General features: G+C 28.9%; 2 long non-coding RNA genes across 6 annotated transcripts; both read left to right on the top strand.

Moving 5' to 3' along the window:
• The first annotated feature begins 4,649 nt into the window (after positions 1 to 4,649).
• Positions 4,650 to 8,238, top strand: LOC123885724. The gene is made up of 3 exons (XR_006801224.1): positions 4,650 to 5,003; positions 5,415 to 5,534; positions 7,492 to 8,238. It is a non-coding gene; the product is annotated as an uncharacterized LOC123885724 (long non-coding RNA).
• Positions 8,239 to 9,658: 1,420 nt separating this feature from the next.
• On the top strand, positions 9,659 to 12,388 carry LOC123887516. 5 transcript variants are annotated; one of them, XR_006801536.1, is made up of 6 exons: positions 9,659 to 9,932; positions 10,112 to 10,170; positions 10,337 to 10,399; positions 11,012 to 11,143; positions 11,644 to 11,863; positions 11,958 to 12,388. It is a non-coding gene; the product is annotated as an uncharacterized LOC123887516 (long non-coding RNA). The 5 variants fall into 5 exon arrangements; XR_006801537.1 differs by having other exon boundaries at positions 9,660 to 9,932; positions 11,012 to 11,072; positions 11,664 to 11,863; XR_006801534.1 differs by having other exon boundaries at positions 9,661 to 9,932; positions 11,664 to 11,863.
• Positions 12,389 to 17,993: the final 5,605 nt, after the last annotated feature.

Raw genomic sequence — 17,993 nt, 5'->3', positions numbered from 1 at the left:
GAAATCATGAGTTACCGTAGCGATTAATGAAACGGCATGCATACGGTAGAGAATGTTGAGATCGTTTGTGAAGAAGTTTCTTGTGGCCATGAACAGTGTTTCGTTGTCGAAGTAGTACCTGATGGTTTCCATATCCTTCGTAGTACTTGGATAGGGTGGTTCGTAATCCATTGTAGAAAGAGAATTTTCCATTGAAGTGAAGATAAGAAAATGAGAAAGGAAAGAGAGGGAAAATTTTGAGAGAGTTTGTTGAGTTTCTTTCTCTCTTGACGGTTATAACGACTTCATGGAAATGGAGGGAAAACCTGCGAGTGTTTTTAACTTTGCAAAATTCAATTTCTTGCAACGACGTCGTTTGGAAGCTTATCCCATTTATAACTTCATAAAGTAATTTTTTTTTGTACTTTATAATAATGTGATGTGATTAATTGAAGTGATTCGGTGGCAGTTTTTTCTTTTTTGCAAATTAAATGTTAGTTTTTCACATGTTTAAAAACATAGATGCGTTGTCCATCTGAGTTTAACTCGATTGATAGAGATATCATATTTTATAGGCAGGGGTTAAGATTCGAACCCCGGACACCCCCACCTATCTATCTTATGGGTGAAATTTGTAGCCACTATGCTACCTGACAAAAAAAAAAATAGATGCGTCTTTCTTATGAGCTTAACTCAATTGATAAGGACATAACATTTTATATGCAGGTTCGGACTCCGAACACTTAAGAGTGAAATATGATGTCATATTAAATGTATTAATTTATAAACTACAATTTAAATATAATATATATATATATATATAGGGGTTTTCTAACTTAGACCCTAGTTAGGTCTAAGTTAGCAAGGTGCACCTTTTGAGTTGGACCAAAATACCCATTCTTTTAATTTTTGAAAGAATAGAGCAACAGGGGCATTTCTGTAATTTTACATAAAAAAAAAAAATAACACCACGCGCCCCACCTTCTTAAACAATTAATAGACGTGGATCCAGTGTCGCGCGCGTACGGAAGGACCATGGTTACAGACCGTTGATTTCCATCAGACAGCCAAGATGTGATCTCATTAAGACTGTCTGATCAATCAGACAGCCCAGATCATCCTGATCTATCAGATCATCTTGTCTGCGCCACACTAGATTATATGCTGGAGAGAGAAAATTTGGCTTTTGAAAAAGGCAGCCACGTGTCAGCATATGAATGGGTCTGCGTGATTTTTTTCATTTTATACTTTAAACTCGATTATTTCGTCGTAAATTAATTTTTTATTTTTTATTTTTTATACCAAAATTCATAATTTTTTTTTCTCTACAAATAGAGACTTGGTTCGTTTGATTTGGACACCGAAAAAAAAACGCAATTTTTCACTACTTTAAACTCGATTATTTCGTCGTAAATTAATTTTTTATTTTTTATACCAAAATTCATAATTTTTTTTTCTCTACAAATAGAGACTTGGTTCGTTTGATTTGGACACCGAAAAAAAAACGCAATTTTTCACTACTTTAAACTCGATTATTTCGTCGTAAATTAATTTTTTATTTTTTATTTTTTATACCAAAATTCATAATTTTTTTTTTCCTACAAATAGAGACTTGGTTCGTTTGATTTGGACACCGAAATCCTTCTGAAACCATTTATATGGTAGAATGGTTTCAGAGAGTTGTAATCTGAAACCATTTTGCTGGTAGAATGGTTTCAGTAAGTTGATTACTAGTTATTTGCTTCTGAAACCATTTAGCTTGTAGAATGGTTGCACATAGTTGTATTCTGAAACCATTTTACTGGTAGAATGGTTTCAGTGAGTAATTTATTAATTGTGTTTGCTTCTGAAACCATTTATCTGGTAGAATGGTTTCAGAGAGTTGTAATCTGAAACCATTTTGCTGGTAGAATGGTTTCAGTAAGTTGATTATTAGTTATTTGCTTCTGAAACCATTTAGCTTGTAGAATGGTTGCACATAGTTGTATTCTGAAACCATTTTACTGGTAGAATGGTTTCAGTGAGTAATTTATTAATTGTGTTTGCTTCTGAAACCATTTATCTGATACAATGGTTTCAGAGAGTTGTAATCTGAAACCATTTTGCTGGTAGAATGGTTTCAGTAAGTTGATTATTAGTTATTTGCTTCTGAAACCATTTAGCTTGTAGAATGGTTGCACATAGTTGTATTCTGAAACCATTTTACTGGTAGAATGGTTTCAGTGAGTAATTTATTAATTGTGTTTGCTTCTGAAACCATTTATCTGGTAGAATGGTTTCAGAGAGTTGTAATCTGAAACCATTTTCCTGGTAAAATGGTTTCAGTAAGTTGATTATTAGTTATTTGCTTCTGAAACCATTTAGCTTGTAGAATGGTTGCACATAGTTGTATTCTGAAACCATTTTACTGGTAGAATGGTTTCAGTGAGTAATTTATTAATTGTGTTTGCTTCTGAAACCATTTATCTGGTAGAATGGTTTCAGAGAGTTGTAAACTGAAACCATTTTGCTGGTAAAATGGTTTCAGTAAGTTGATTATTAGTTATTTGATGAGATTAAGGTAGTGAAAAATTGGGTTTTTTTTTTCTGTGTCCAAATCAAACGAACCAAGTCTCTATTTGTAGAGAAAAAAAAATTATGAATTTTGGTATAAAAAATAAAAAATAAAAAATTAATTTACGACGAAATAATCGAGTTTAAAGTAGTGAAAAATTGCGTTTTTTTTTCGGTGTCCAAATCAAACAAACCAAGTCTCTATTTGTAGAGAAAAAAAAATTATGAATTTTGGTATAAAAATTAAAAAATAAAAAATTAATTTACGACGAAATAATCGAGTTTAAAGTATAAAATGGAAAAAAATTAACGCAGCCAATCAGATCATGACACGTGGCCTGCCTTTTTCAGAAATTTCTCTCTCCGCGTCATCAAGCAACAACCACGCGCGTCTGTCGGTGCGTGTGATGCACGCGCGCTGCTTTTGGCCACTAACACGCTGCCACGTGTCCTGGGGGGGGAAAAAGAAGTGGGGGGTGCGTGTACTGTTGCGTAAAATTACAGAAATGCCCCTGTTGCTCTATTCTTCCAAAAAATTAAAAAATGGGTATTTTTGTCCAACTCAAAAGGTGCAGCTTGCTAATTTAGACCCAACTGGGTCTAAATTAGCAGCCCCCATATATATATATATATAGTCAATTTCTTTAAAATGCCTTATTAAACATCAAAAGGGGGTTGGGGGTTATGATAAAAAAAAAATATTAAAAGGAAGTTTAATTTCATTAGTTATTGTTAGGGATGACAATTTGACCCATACCCATAGGGTATCCACAAAAATTACCCACAACGGGTAGGGTAAAAACCCGCATTTTGGGTACGGGCACGGGTATGGGTAATTACCCGCAAAAATGAACGGGTATAGGTGCGGGTACGGGTACCTTAGTACCCACCCCGCCCCATACCCACATAATATATATTTATTTATTTTATTTATATTATAATATATGTAAATCAATTTAAAACAATACAACTCTACTAAACTATTACATATTTTTAATAAAAATGTTTATTTTTAACATAATATAAAAATAATGTGAATATTTAACATAAATATGAACTTTAACATAAGGTTAGTAATAATTTTGTTTATAATTTTCATTAGTCAATAAAAAGTTTCTTTAAATGGAATATTTAACATAAATATGAACTTTAACATAAGGTTAGTAATAATTGTAGTGTTTAACTTTTTGAATAAAAAGTTTCTTTAAATGGAATGCTTAAAGAGTGTCCCGGGGGCACTCGTTAGCGAGACCCTTATTTTTTTCACCTTTAAGCTGAATGGAATGTTTGAAGTTTGAACATCGATTCCCTACATACATAATGTGATATCTCTACCAAATGAGCTAAACTTCGATAACTATTAATTCATTATTATTATTATATATATATATATAAATTTAAATATATATATATATATATATATATATATATATATAAATTTAAATATATAAAAAAATTATATATATATATATATATAAATTTAAATATATAAAAAATTATATATATATATATATATATATATATATATTTAAATATATAAAAAAATTATTGATTTTCTTATAGTTTACGAAATTTATAATTCAGTTTCACATTCTTCATCAGTGTTCATAGTTCAAGGCTCAACAATTCAAACAAACATATCATATACCTATAGCTAATACCTTTGGTGATTCAACTTTTTATATTACTAGTTACTGGTACATCTTAATCTTAATCTTATCTTAATCTTAATAATATACAAACCCAAACCCATGTTTGGGCAAGTTTGCTTATTTGTCCACCTCTAACCACATTCTTGCCAAATCATCATTAAATAATATTATTTTCATTCCATATTTAGTTCCTTGCCATGTTGGATGCATGAGTTGGATGCAATTTCAAACTTTTGAAGAAAATAAAAGAGTGACTTTTTTCTTTGCCAATTCAAATACTAAATTTTTACCATTTTAAACTTAGGGGTCAAACTTGGTTGCTTGATTTGGAAGTAAAATTCAAATGTTTAAATTTCCCTCTTCTTTTGTTATTCTTGGATCTTATTTTTGTTAACAAACAAGCCTAATCCGGATCTGGATCTGGCCCAATATCACAAAAGCCCATTTTGCTTACAAACAAAAAAACCACTTATGAGTAAAAAAATTAACACGCGTACGGTAGAAAGGAAGAAACCAAAACACGGGATTTCTCATCAGCAAATTTGGCAAACATATCTCTCCCTCACGCGATTAAGCAAAAACATAGCCCCCAGTTTATGCAACTCTCTGAAACCATATGGAAAGCCAAATTTTCTCCTCCGTACCCATGAACCAAAAGAAACCTTTAATCTATCAACCTGTCACTATCTCAATTCATCATCTCCCAATTTTATCCAAAACGGTGAAATCAACACAGAGGAGGTAACTTTAATCAAACAATTTTGTGGTATTGGATCAGAGTTGAAATCAAATTGCTGCAGAAGATAAACAACTGTCAAGGTTTGAATCTTTCCCCCCAAAATTGTTTCAAACCCTAATTTTGTTATGATTATTATAATGTCTAAAACCTAATTTTTCAACTATAAAAAGGAGAGGTTTAGGTTCAGAGAAACTCACCCCAGCAAAGCGCTCATTGCTTGCTTTCTTTCTTTCTTTCCTTCTCTTTAGTTTTTCACATTTTAGTTCTGAATCTTTTTTAGTCTTAAGTTTTATAAATTCTGAGTTTAATTATCTAAGGTTATGGACAAACAACCTTTCTGATCACAAACTATGATTTTTCTGCTAACATTTAATTTGTGTTTTTTGTGTTCTGAAATCCCTAATTTTCTAACCTAATTTTGTGTTTTTTGCTACTCTCTATTTCCATTTCATCAAGCTTACTTACCAAAATATTGATTTCCATTGTTGTAGCAAGCAAGCTGAAGGGATTTGACAGGAGATTTGTCAAAAGAAGGTGATGAAAGCACCAATTTTTTCAAGAAGTGTTTCAAATCACAACATCTTAGTTCAACTTGGTCACGATAAAAAGGGGTAAGTTTTTTTTGAATTTCTGTTGAAAATATTAGATAGTTAGTGAGATTTAGATAGTTAAATTTCAGAATTTTTTTAAAGATTTGTATCAATTTTAATTTATTATTTTGCTAAAGAAAAAAGATATTTATTTGGAAATAATCCAAACAGTTTTTGAATTTTTTCATTTTATCCATACTTAAAAGAATTTTGTCATTATATTCATACCTAAAGAAACATTTATGCTAATCTCTGAACCATGAACTCAACATATGTTTTCTGAATTTTGTTTCCTGCAATACAATTTTTTGGTTCCTCACTTTACTTTGTTAATATGTTAAAGGATGTTTCAAGTAACATAAACCATATGCAATTTTAGGTAACACATGAAGCATGAGATTAAATATGTATTTACTATTATAAACATAAAGCATATGCAATTTCAGGAAACACATGATTTGAATGTTTTAGAAACATTTGATTAATTGCTTTTGTGAACTTCTCAGTACTTTAGTAATACTTATTTATTTTAGCTATATTCATTTTTTCCTGCATCTTCTACTATCTCTATATCTTTTGGAATATATGGTTTTATTATTTCTATTATTCATTTTGTTGGAATATGATGATTATTATTTGTATATTAGGATTGTGAACAAGTTGGATCACAAATAACAAAGATTAAAAATGTCATGTTGCCTGTCTAAAATTATAGGCTTGAAGTTTTAATTAATACCATTCAATGAAGTGGGATATTATAAGATTCAATTAGAGTGATTGTTTTATGGTTTTATTCAGGTATGATGGTTGCTACTAATAATTAATAATACAATATCATTGACTGCTATTGTGTATATTCTTTTCTTTGCCTTGAAATGTTGATCCTTTTCCTGGAATACAAGAATTTGTGGTTTTATTTGTGGTCTTGCTTGGAGACATAAGTGTAAATGAGGCCCTTCATTTAGAAATAATAAGAAAGTTGCTTGGAGTTATAAGTGTAAATAAGACCCTGAAAATAGTAATAATATTACACTTAATGACATAAACTTTTTTTTGTTTTCTTAATCAAGCTTTGAAGAGTTAAGTTTTGCTTAGTCATTGTTTTAATGGTCTCTAAAACTTTACTAGATAGATAATGATAATTTAGTCCATTCGAACATCAATGAACCCACTAAATATGTTCATTGCTCTTCTACAATTTGATTTTTCATGGCAAAGTTCAATTTTGTCAGTTGGTTTCAAATATTTGGGAAAAATATATTGCTTTCCCATGTAATAGTAATTTCTCAAGGGAAAAAGTTTAAAACTATAAATGTTACTATTTTGTTTATGAAAATAGATCAAAAACTATAAATGTTAAGAGTACAATTTTCATAGTACAATTTTGATTTTCGGATCTCTCATTTGAGAGTAGAAACATAAGGTAAAGGTCATTGCTAGATAAATATATTGTTTTCCTATGTAATAGTAATTTCTCAAGGGAAAAAGTCTAAAACTATAAATGTTACTATTTTGTTTATGAAAATAGATCAAAAACTATAAATGTTAAGGAGTATTATATTGCTACAACGGGGATATGTCTTCTCACTCATATTATGAGCATATTGGTGTTTCCTTTTCATATATGAAATCATATTTGCAAATTTCATGATATGTATTAAGTAGGATTAGTCTTGCTTCAAGAACTATTGAATTTGTTATCCATATTTGTGCTTTTAACTTGGATATTGAAGTTCTTTCGTAGATGATTCTTAGATCTTGATCGACTGATTTTAGCCATGAACTGAATGAATGGTTTCATCACCCTGATGCATGTTTAGGAATGCTGGATGAAAATTATTAGTTGGAATTACGAGTTATATTTTTGCAGATACGGACATCAGTTTTCTGTGTTATTTTTTTTCTATCGATGCAGCTTATTTAAGGACATCAATTTGCTTTGGTTGAATCTTATGATGTTTTGGTCCGGTTGCCTCAGGACTGGAGTTATTGCTTCTGAAGCCTGAGCATAATGCATAATGGTTTGCTCCGGTTGGCGTGAGATCCCAAGGCGCAATATTTGCGACACATTAATTGCAATTATAATTATAATGTATATGATGCACTATTGTTTAATGACAACAATGTTAGTGGTTATTTGACTACTGGAAAACCAATATACAATAGAGATATTATCATTGTTCGTATAAAGGTATTTGAAAAAAAAAAAAGAACAAAATTGCTATTGGTCCCATTGTATCGACATGTTTTTGGTTATTGTTTTAAGAATCAGACAAATTAGATCATTCTTTTTATGGCTTTACCTTAATCACACGATTCACACCTTGCATTAGGCAAGCAGTGAAATATTTCTTTGTGGATGGTGTTAGAAGTAAAATCCTTATAGATAGTGTTCTTTTGTTGTTTGGAAGAGAACAATGTTATGAGTATAATAGGAAACTTTACTTCCATGTGATTTTTATTTTTATATTTTTATATGAAACTTTTCTTATGAGTACAAGGAATTGATCTTTTCAATATTTTTTTTTTTCTATTTATATTCACATGCGGTTTTTTATTGAATTTATCCCCTTTTGTAAATATGAAATTTTTTCATTGATTTTATAGAAATGTTCTTAATGTGCAAGAAAGAAGGACCATCAATTATAAAACCGGGACTTGGAGAATTAAATGAATGGTTTATCTTTGAAGGCATGAATTCAGGGATATGTAGTCATGAAGATGAATAATTGGCAAGTCATATTTTAGGTTTTTTTTTATATATTTATGTGAAATATATAAATTGTATTTGATTTAATGTGATATCATAATAGTAAATTAGTCAATAATTATGATGTCATAGCTCTATAAAAAATTAAGTTCAATGTCATACTTCATTCGTACAAATTATAAAAATTATACTTCATTCGTACCAATTATTCGTTAATTAAGCCCCAAAAACTCGGTGGCTTAACAAACACTATAACTATTCTATTCGCTATCTTTGTTTACATTAATATATTGTAGATAATTAAGTTTTAGCATCATTAAGTTCCAATTTTTATATCTATCTATAATAACACACGAGAGATTGTATTTTATACTTTATTTTTTGTTGATAGTATTTTCTATTATGTTTGGGATAATTTCTCAATCCGTCGTCCAAAAACATGGGGATTTACCATTACCATAACAAAATCTTCCAAAAACGTTGTAGCTTAATATCAAACATTATAATAATATTCTATTTGTTGTCTTTTTTAGCATCATTGAGTTCAAAAAACACTAAAAAATTTCAAAATTTTATATTTCCAAAAAACACATGGGAGGTTGTACGGTTTTATGCCTTTATGATACACTCTCATGTTTTGTGTATCCATTTTGCCTATCCATTGAATTCAATAGTAATTTTCAATAATTTTTTATATTTGCCAAATATATAAGAAACTAAGTATACTAATTCTTTTGGTGAATAGTTTTACTTTATATTTTTGTTGATTTTTCTACTTTGCTTTATAGTTTTACTTTGTTTGCACAATATGTTTAGGATCATTTCTCAATCAGGATCTCAAAAACACGGGGAGCTTAACAACAAACACTATAACTATTCTATCCTTGAAATAATGCATATCTTTTTGAATTGTGTAATATTAAGGCAAATTTCACATATGCTGAAATCTTAATTGCCCGACAAGTTCTATATTGAATGATTTATTTATTTACGGTAACATTTTGACAATACGTATATCAATTGTACGAAATTACTAAAAGACGGTGTTTCCCGTGCGTTAGCACGGGCACTAGAACTAGTAATATACAAACCCAAACTCATGTTAGGGAAATTTTGCTTATTTGTCCACCTCTAACCACATTCTTGCCAAATCATCATTAAATAATATTATTTCCATTCCATCTTTAGTTTTATTGCCATGTTGGATGCATGAGTTGGATGCAAATTCAAACTTTGAAGAAAATAAAAGAGTGACTTTTGTCAAATAATAAATTTTTACCATTTTAAACTTAGAGTAGTCCAACTTGGTTGCTTGAGTTGGAAGTAAAATTCAAATGTTTGAATTTGCCCCCCTTCTTTTGGCTAAAGATGCAAACATGGGCCTTCCACTTAACATGTATATCCGGCCCACCACATGGTCTTTCTCTTTTGGCAAGAAAAAAAAATGGTAAACCCTCACAAGAATCCAAAGAAACAAAGCACACGTGATAAACAATTTGGGCAACCTCTCCCTTCACGCCCACTGTTCCAGAATTTCTCCTCCCAAATCATACAAAGATCTGAACCATGAAGAAGAAGCCAAAATCCCTCCTCTGCACCCATTAACCAAAGCACTCAAACCTGTCACTTTCTCAAAACCTCTTCTCCCAATTTTTTCCCAAATCGTGATTACCAACACAGAGGTTCCAGGCTGGAATACAAGAGTTGTGGTATGTACATTTGAATTTTGAATTTGAATTTCCCCCCTTCAGTTTTAGGGTTAATATTTTAATCTGATTTGAGTAGTATATAAGTGATGCTTTGGGTTTCATTTGTTTCATTTGTTTATGTTTTCAGTTTTGATTTTGATTTCTTTTCTGATGATTTTGTTGTTTTTTTTAAAACGCAGAGATTTTGTTGAATTAAAAGTTGGATCCTTTATTGCTGGAGAAAAGCAAACAAACAGAGGTAAGAGATTAATAGTTTTTAAAAATAAGAACAAAGAAGATGAAACAGACACACCCTTTTTCTTCTTCGGTTTTGTTTGTTCTCTAATTGATGATGCACCTCAAATGTTGTTTTAGACATAGCTTATTTTATCAATATGTTAATATCTGGTTTTGTATGGTAACAGGTTTTAAGCATCAAGTATGAAAGAGTTCAAATAAATGATGTTGGAGAGTCGATCAAATTGAAGGTATAATCCTGGCTTCAAACTGGTTTTGTATGGTAACACTGTTTGGAGACTACCTTTTATATAGTTTACATTTTTAGTTAAAACTATATTTAATTCTCACATTGGCATAAGAATGTTTTAGTTGGAACTGTAAAAACTTTTTATAAAGTTTGGTTTGATGGAAGGTTTTTTTAATGTTTTAGTTGTTTTTAGTTTCATTGTTCTGTTTATAAGCTCAAGAAACTTTCATATTTGGATATATGTTGCTTGATTTAAGGTTTATGAAAGAATCCCACATGAACAAGGCAATGGTTGTTCTAAAGGCTCTTAAGTAATATGCTCACTTTATTAAAAAGGAACTAAATGTGTATCTATTCAAACCATTTCAAAGCTCCATTTTTTATTTATTTTTGAGTTCTGTTTGCCCTGTAATCAGAGGGGCACCACAAGTTTTGAGAGATGCAGTGGTTTTTATAATTTCACCACAATGTAAAGAGAAACACTAATATCACGATGGTCCTATTAGAGATATTATATCATGCGTCATAACTCAATTTTAAGCCATTTTCATGTCTTACTTGAATATTTTTTGTGTGACTCTTTTATTAATCAAGGATGTGTGACTCTTTGCAGGGCTGCTTTAATTACAAGCTACAAATAGTGGCTCATGGATTCCTTTTCATTCACTGGATTTGTAATGTTTCATTGGAATAGTCTTGGCCAAAGTTTTACTGTTCATATTTTTGAAACCGTTTAATAGTTTGAGTAAGATTCTTAATTTGTTTGTGTTCTATCGGATTTTAAACTTTTCTGCTATATATTGAGTTTTTTTTTCATTCATGTTTTCATTGAATAATTGGGTGTAATGTTACCCAGAAAATCCTAAGTACTTTGATGGTATCTAAATTTAGAAGCATTGTTATACTTTTATACCAAAAATAGAGTCATGCACTTACCATTGGTAGGACAAGGGATACTGGAATATATAATTTTTTGTTGGTATATTTCAATTTGATTGTTGGGTTCAATAAATAAATATAAGTGTTAGTGTCCATTAATATAACTTGATTCCTTACTATAGCGAGAGTTAGTGAGATGCATAGCTTGATTGTATTTGAAAACTCCTCATTAGATGGATTTAATTTTTTGATTATGAAAGCGAGCACTTAAAGTGTTTGTGAGGAAATGTTTCAATATGAAAAATTAATGGCTTTGTGGTCTTATTTTATATGAAATATATCTACAAATTTCATGATATGTATTAGTCTTTTTATGTGTCTTGAAGGTATTTTTGAAGGCATTAGAGTGCAAAATCAATATCATTTATGTTACTGGAGAAGATTTCTAATTATTACATGTTCATGCAAAGTAGTGAGTTACAAGAAAATGTAAGGAGACTATTGTTTTTCCTCTTTGAAAGTTAAAGTTTAGAATACATTTTCTTACAAATGTTGGGGCATTATCCTCGATGACATTTAATTCAAGGTTATTAATTTCCCCAAATCTCAAACATTATGTTCTAATATTTCTCAGATTTTTGTTTTGTTATCAATTTACTGATTGATAAAATTTTCTGCAGAGGTTGAAGTTGGATTTTGAGCTTATAGCTTGCCGAAGACTAGATCATGATACTATCAAACAATAATGACTATAGGCAAGATATATAGAGTAGGAGCAGCTTGCATATTTGTTATAGATAGATGCATCTTTCAATATAAGAGACTTTTCTTGGTTAATCGATGTTAGGAAGAATCTCAATGCTAGCCAATGGCAATCTATCATAATCCATTTACTTGATATTTCTTTGTTATTCAAGTGCATTGAAACTTTTTTAGCCATATGATCTACTTTTGATTGTTTTATATATGATGATTTGTAGCATAACTAAAATTGTTAATCGCTATGTAAATTCAAAAAACACGGGGGTGCACCGAAAGGGTTATGTCTATGCGTATATCAACTTTGTAAATATTATAGAATGATTGTGTTATGTATCTTTATTATAATTAAGTTCCAATTGTTATATGGTGAATTCTTCGGTACACATATTATGTGGATGTGTACCGGTACATCGCTGATGTGGTTAACAAGTAATATAGTAATTAATGCAGATTTGTCAACCAAAAAAAATTAATGCAGATTTTGTTTCTTTATTAAGTTTTTTATATTAAACACTACTTTTTAATATTGGCAAATATATCCTTCCACAATAAATCAAACCATGCATCATATCTTTCAACTTATATATGATTTTCGACAAATTCAAATATTTTAATATTATTCTAATATCTTATAAATAATATTATTTTAGTATTTTGTATTTTCTTAAAAGTTAAAATATGATTTTAATAACTTTTTAAATTATTCAAACAAAAAAAAAACTTTTAAAATTATTAATATGATTGATCCAACTACGATTTTAATATTTCAATATTATTACCTTTCAATTTTTTTAATATTATTAGTTTATAAAGATTAATATTCATTTACCACTTAATCATTAGTGCATATAATTATTAAAAAATATTTATTTTTTAGTAAAAAAACTTAAATTTTTTAATATGTTTATATATTTATTGTAATATTGTTAATTTTTAGTGATTCGTTATATTTTACAGGGTTAAATAAGTTTGTTATATCGATACAAAATTACTAAATTTAATTTTTCATCTTCATAAGAAAATGTCATGTTTTGATTTCTGATGATTTTGCAAATATGTATAGCGCATTATAAAAAGTTTGTCCAAAAGTAAGGAGCACAAAATTTGATTTCTAGGTCAAAATATTCGTTACTTTTATCTTGATATTTTGATTTACAAAATTCATATTTAATTCGTCTCATATTAAAAAATACTAAAGTTTTGTAAATGAACTTTTGACATTGTTCTAGACATGCTTAATTATCGAAATTCAAATTCATAAGTTATTGTTAGTCCAATTAAGTGATATTGAACGACTTGATTGAGAAAAATTGAATTCCTTAATAAATTAAGTATAATTAGTTAAGTTTGCATATGAACTATGTTTCATGTTGAAGGGTTTGATCTAAATTTTTTTATTTCTGTTGACACAATTGACATTATTAGTCAAGACTTAATAGTCATTTAATTTGAACTATGTTTTTTTTAAGTCATATAGTTAATCTAACTAGTTGAGGTTGAATTGTTTGATTTTAGAATTTGAATTCTTAAGTGTTTCTCATTCCCACTTGGTCAAGTTGAATAGTGAGATTGAGAATGTTTGATCTCCTTAGTTCCTTTCAGACTAATTGGTTGTGACTTAACAATCCTCTCATAATAACTAGGTTTCTGGTGTAATAGTTCGTCCAACAATATGAGATTGAACTGTTAGCTAGAATGTTGAAATTCAACTTTTTAAGTGTTTATCATTTCAATTAGGTCAAGTTGAATAGATTAACTGAGATGAATTGATTCCCTATGTCACAATTGAGAAAATTAGTTGAGACTTAACACTCATTTCAAATGAATTACGTTTCTTGAGTCATAGTTAATCTAACTAGTTGATGTTGAACTGTTACTTTGTCGACATTTAAATTCTTAAGTGTTTTACATTTCAATTTGGTCAACTTATTTCTTTGGTTCTTATCGGTAGAATTGGTAGCAACTTTTTTTTTTTTTTTGAAAACTTGGTATCCGGCCTTAGGACCGACAGAATTGGTAGCAACTTAATAATCTTTTTTCTGATAACTAGGTTTTTGATTCCCAGGTAATCCAATTAGTTGACATCGAAATATTATATTGCTAAAAATTTAAATGTCATGGGTCTCGTTCCAATTAGGTGGTATTGAATTGTTTGAGAAAAAAATTAAAATCAAACACGTACAATACAACTGAAGTTGTCCTGTCAAGTCCCTTAAGTTTTAGCATATCTTTTTTTTTTAAGAATCACACACTACATGAAAACCTCAATTTTCTAATAAAACTTGTTGAGGGCTTAAGTAAGTAAAGCCCTCAAACTTATTAGGGGGCTTCTATGGTACATATGAAAAAATTCAATCTACCGGTACATTAGATCAATTAATTAATAATTATTTATTAAATCAAAAAATTAGTTGCCGATTATTGTATTTCAGAGATAATAGTTTCATAAGAAAAGACACAATTTCAATGTTTTATAAGCAATACACAAACATTTTTACATTTTTTCATAAAAAAAAAATCAATATTGACTATTATGAGTGATAAAAATTTGTTTTTTTTATAATTTTGATAAATAGTATTTAGTTATTATAATATTTTAAATGATAAAAAATGATTTATTTTGGAAAAATATTTTTTTTTTTTTTTTTCAAAAATGGAAAGCATGGCATCATAGTATGGCATCATATTCATTTACCTAATAATTTAATGATCTAATATATCGGAAAAATATTCATTTACCTAATAGAAGTCTGGACAAGGTTCAATTTGAAAGCGACTCGCAGGTTTTAACTAAAGCTATTCGAACGAGGCATAATGATAATTCGGAATTTAGTTTAATTGTTGCTGATATTATCCAAATTATGTTATCGTGTATAAACTTTGAAGTGAAGTTTGTTAGGAGACAAGTGAATATGGTTGCTCATTCACTTGCTCGGGCGACCAATTCTTGAACTAGTTTCCATAGATTTGAGATTATTCTCTTATGTATTGAACATTTACTAGTTAATGAAAGGCGTTAAGTTTGTTTGATTAAAAACTAAAAAATTTTTGAAGGAATATTTTTAGTAAAGGGTAATTTTGGTAGAAACTCTCAAATATTGTACAAAAAAAAATATTTGAGAGTTTCTACAAATATATATATATATATATATATATATATATGAGAGTTTTTCAAAAAAAAAAAGGTGCCGTGTATATATAATATTTGGGAGTTTTTTTTTAAAATATATAACATTTGAGATATTTGAGCATTTCTACCAAAATTACCCTTTATTACAAATATTTCCTCACCTCCCCTTCACTCCATCTACTTCGAAACAAACATACCATAAAGGAAAATGTTACTCCATCCGATCCTATATATAAGAAAAAGTTTATCTTTTAAATTCATTGTAAAATTGATGTATCTAGATAACATTATATATAGGATCGGAGAGGGTATTTAGTAAGAATTTTTTGATGCAAGAAAGAGAAAAAAGATACCCACAACCTAACAAAAAAAAAAAAAACCGCCGGAAATTGAAAAACCTCGAAATTGCATATATGAAACAAAAATATGAACTTTACGAGAAATTGAAAGAAATGCTTCAAAACGAGTGATGCTATAAGTATAAAAAATAATAGAAATTGATGAAAAGCAAAAAAACACACATATTAAAACCCTTTTGTCAATTTCACAAAAAAAAAAAAACCCTTTTGTAAAAAAAAAAACCATTTTGAAATTTTTGTAAATTAAAAATCTCATCTCATCTAAAACATCTCATCTCTTTTTATTTTTTATTTTTTTTTTACAAAACATCTCTATTTATTTTGACAAAAAGCAATTTAGGAAATTTCTTTAATTTCCATTTTAAAATTTTTGTAAATTAAAAGAGTAATTTAGGAAATTTCTATTTAAAGAAGTCTTGAAATGACATGTTAAATTATTATTACATGTGGACCAATTAAAATTAAACACCTTAACAGTGTACCGGTACACGGCCACATAAGATGTGTACCGGAGTGTTCACCTTGTTATATTTAGAAAAAACAGGGGGAGTGTCCCATAAGGGTTATTTTATGATGCAGTTGTATTATGTGAATTAACATTTGTCTAAATTTGTTATTGAATATATATATATATATATATATATATATATATATATATATATATATATATATATATATATATATATATATATATATAAAATTGAATCATATAAACGAATTGTTATCTGGGCACCCTTTGCGGTGCACAGGTATAAATATGGCTAATTGTCCCCGTGAGCTTAGATCGGTTGGTAGGGACATCACACTATTTGTGCAGGAGATTGAGTTTGAACCCGAGACACTCCACTTATTCACCTATACAGTGGATTTTCTAGCCACCAGACAAAAAAAAATATACGGCTAATTTAATAGGATTAAGAATTGTTATTCTCATCCACACAACTATTTATCGTATTAGCATGCTATATATATATATATATATATGGGGAGAGATCAAATTACACCGGTGTAACATTTGAGTAATGTTACACCGCTCAATAACGCTTTAACGAATACAAATTTTACAAAATTCACCGTTTGATTGAAAGTTTATATCGTATAGATCATCTATGTTAAGTTTTATAAAAATCTAAAATGGTTTGATATGTTTTTGATATAGGTCAAAATTAACGGTATTCAATAAAAACACATAAACCATTAATGTTAATCGGTCTCAATATCCGATAATTAGTTTTAATTTGAACCATCTATTTTAATCTAATGGTTGATAAATATTCTCATCATTCTCATATGATATGCCCCCATATATATATTTTGAATTTCGTGATATTAAGGCAAATTTCAAGGATACTATTTATCGGATATTTATTGTACGAAATTACTACAAGACGGTGTTTCCCGTGCATTAGCACGGGCACTAGAACTAGTATCAAGTACAATTCAATGTTGTTTCTGACATTTCATGGGTCTTAGGTCAAACAAAAAAAATTCTTTCATATAATATAATAGCATTAATACATAATAATATTTTTACAAAATATAAAAATATATATATATATATATTCGAAAATTCATTACAATATAAATGTTTCTTAGGCAACATTTTCTAAACTTCAGATGGAAACAAAACAAAAAAAAATCAATTAGAGAACAATAGCACCTGGGAAGTAGAATGCTGACTTCGAAGAAAAATTGAAAAATCGTAAGATTCAAATGGTTGAAATTGGATGCAAAAAATAACCTGTTAAGTATTAACAATTAACAATTTGTAAAAAATAAATTAAATAACTTGTTAATGAAATTAAGAACACTAAAAATAAAATGTCAAAACCTAAACAAGAAAAACATATAACATTCATGCATACCTTACAAGAATGCAAGAATTAGAAAGAAAGAAAAAAAAACAAACTCAATAAGAATTAAGAACAAAGACAAATGGTGCCGTCTTTTTGTTGTTCTTCGGCAGAGTTCTATTTTAATCTACCAATGCCTAATTATGTTCTGTTTCTACCCATTGGGCCCTCAATCACTTATTTACTAGGTATAAAAAAATTTGACTTCAATCACATTTTGAATAACACATATTTTCTAGGCCTAATCATGTTTTCTTTCCTTAAATATATTTTTTTTTTATCATGGTATGTTTTCTTTCTTTGAATTTTTTTTTTCTTTTTTTATAATAGTAGGTAGACATAACAGAAAAATTTGGACCCCTAAAAATGGACCTTATGCTATGGCACCCATTACTTAAGCTCAGGACCGGCCTGGTACAATTTTCAAGCAAAAATCTAGGCTCGTAGAAAATGTGTAATTAATTAAAGCGTCATGCTAACCGGTGCCCCGAGCATTATTAAGAAAATCAAAAAAAAGTTTTAAGTTTAAAATAATTTTTTTTTAAACTTTCGAGGAAACCAATTATGAGTACAAAGAAAATGAAAGTCATAAGTAGGCATGGCAATGGGGCG

This window comes from Trifolium pratense, linkage group LG5 (assembly GCF_020283565.1).
Source record: "Trifolium pratense cultivar HEN17-A07 linkage group LG5, ARS_RC_1.1, whole genome shotgun sequence".
Lineage (NCBI taxonomy): Eukaryota > Viridiplantae > Streptophyta > Magnoliopsida > Fabales > Fabaceae > Trifolium > Trifolium pratense.
Note: the sequence above shows the minus strand (reverse complement) of the source record. Positions and strands in the feature narration are given on the sequence as shown.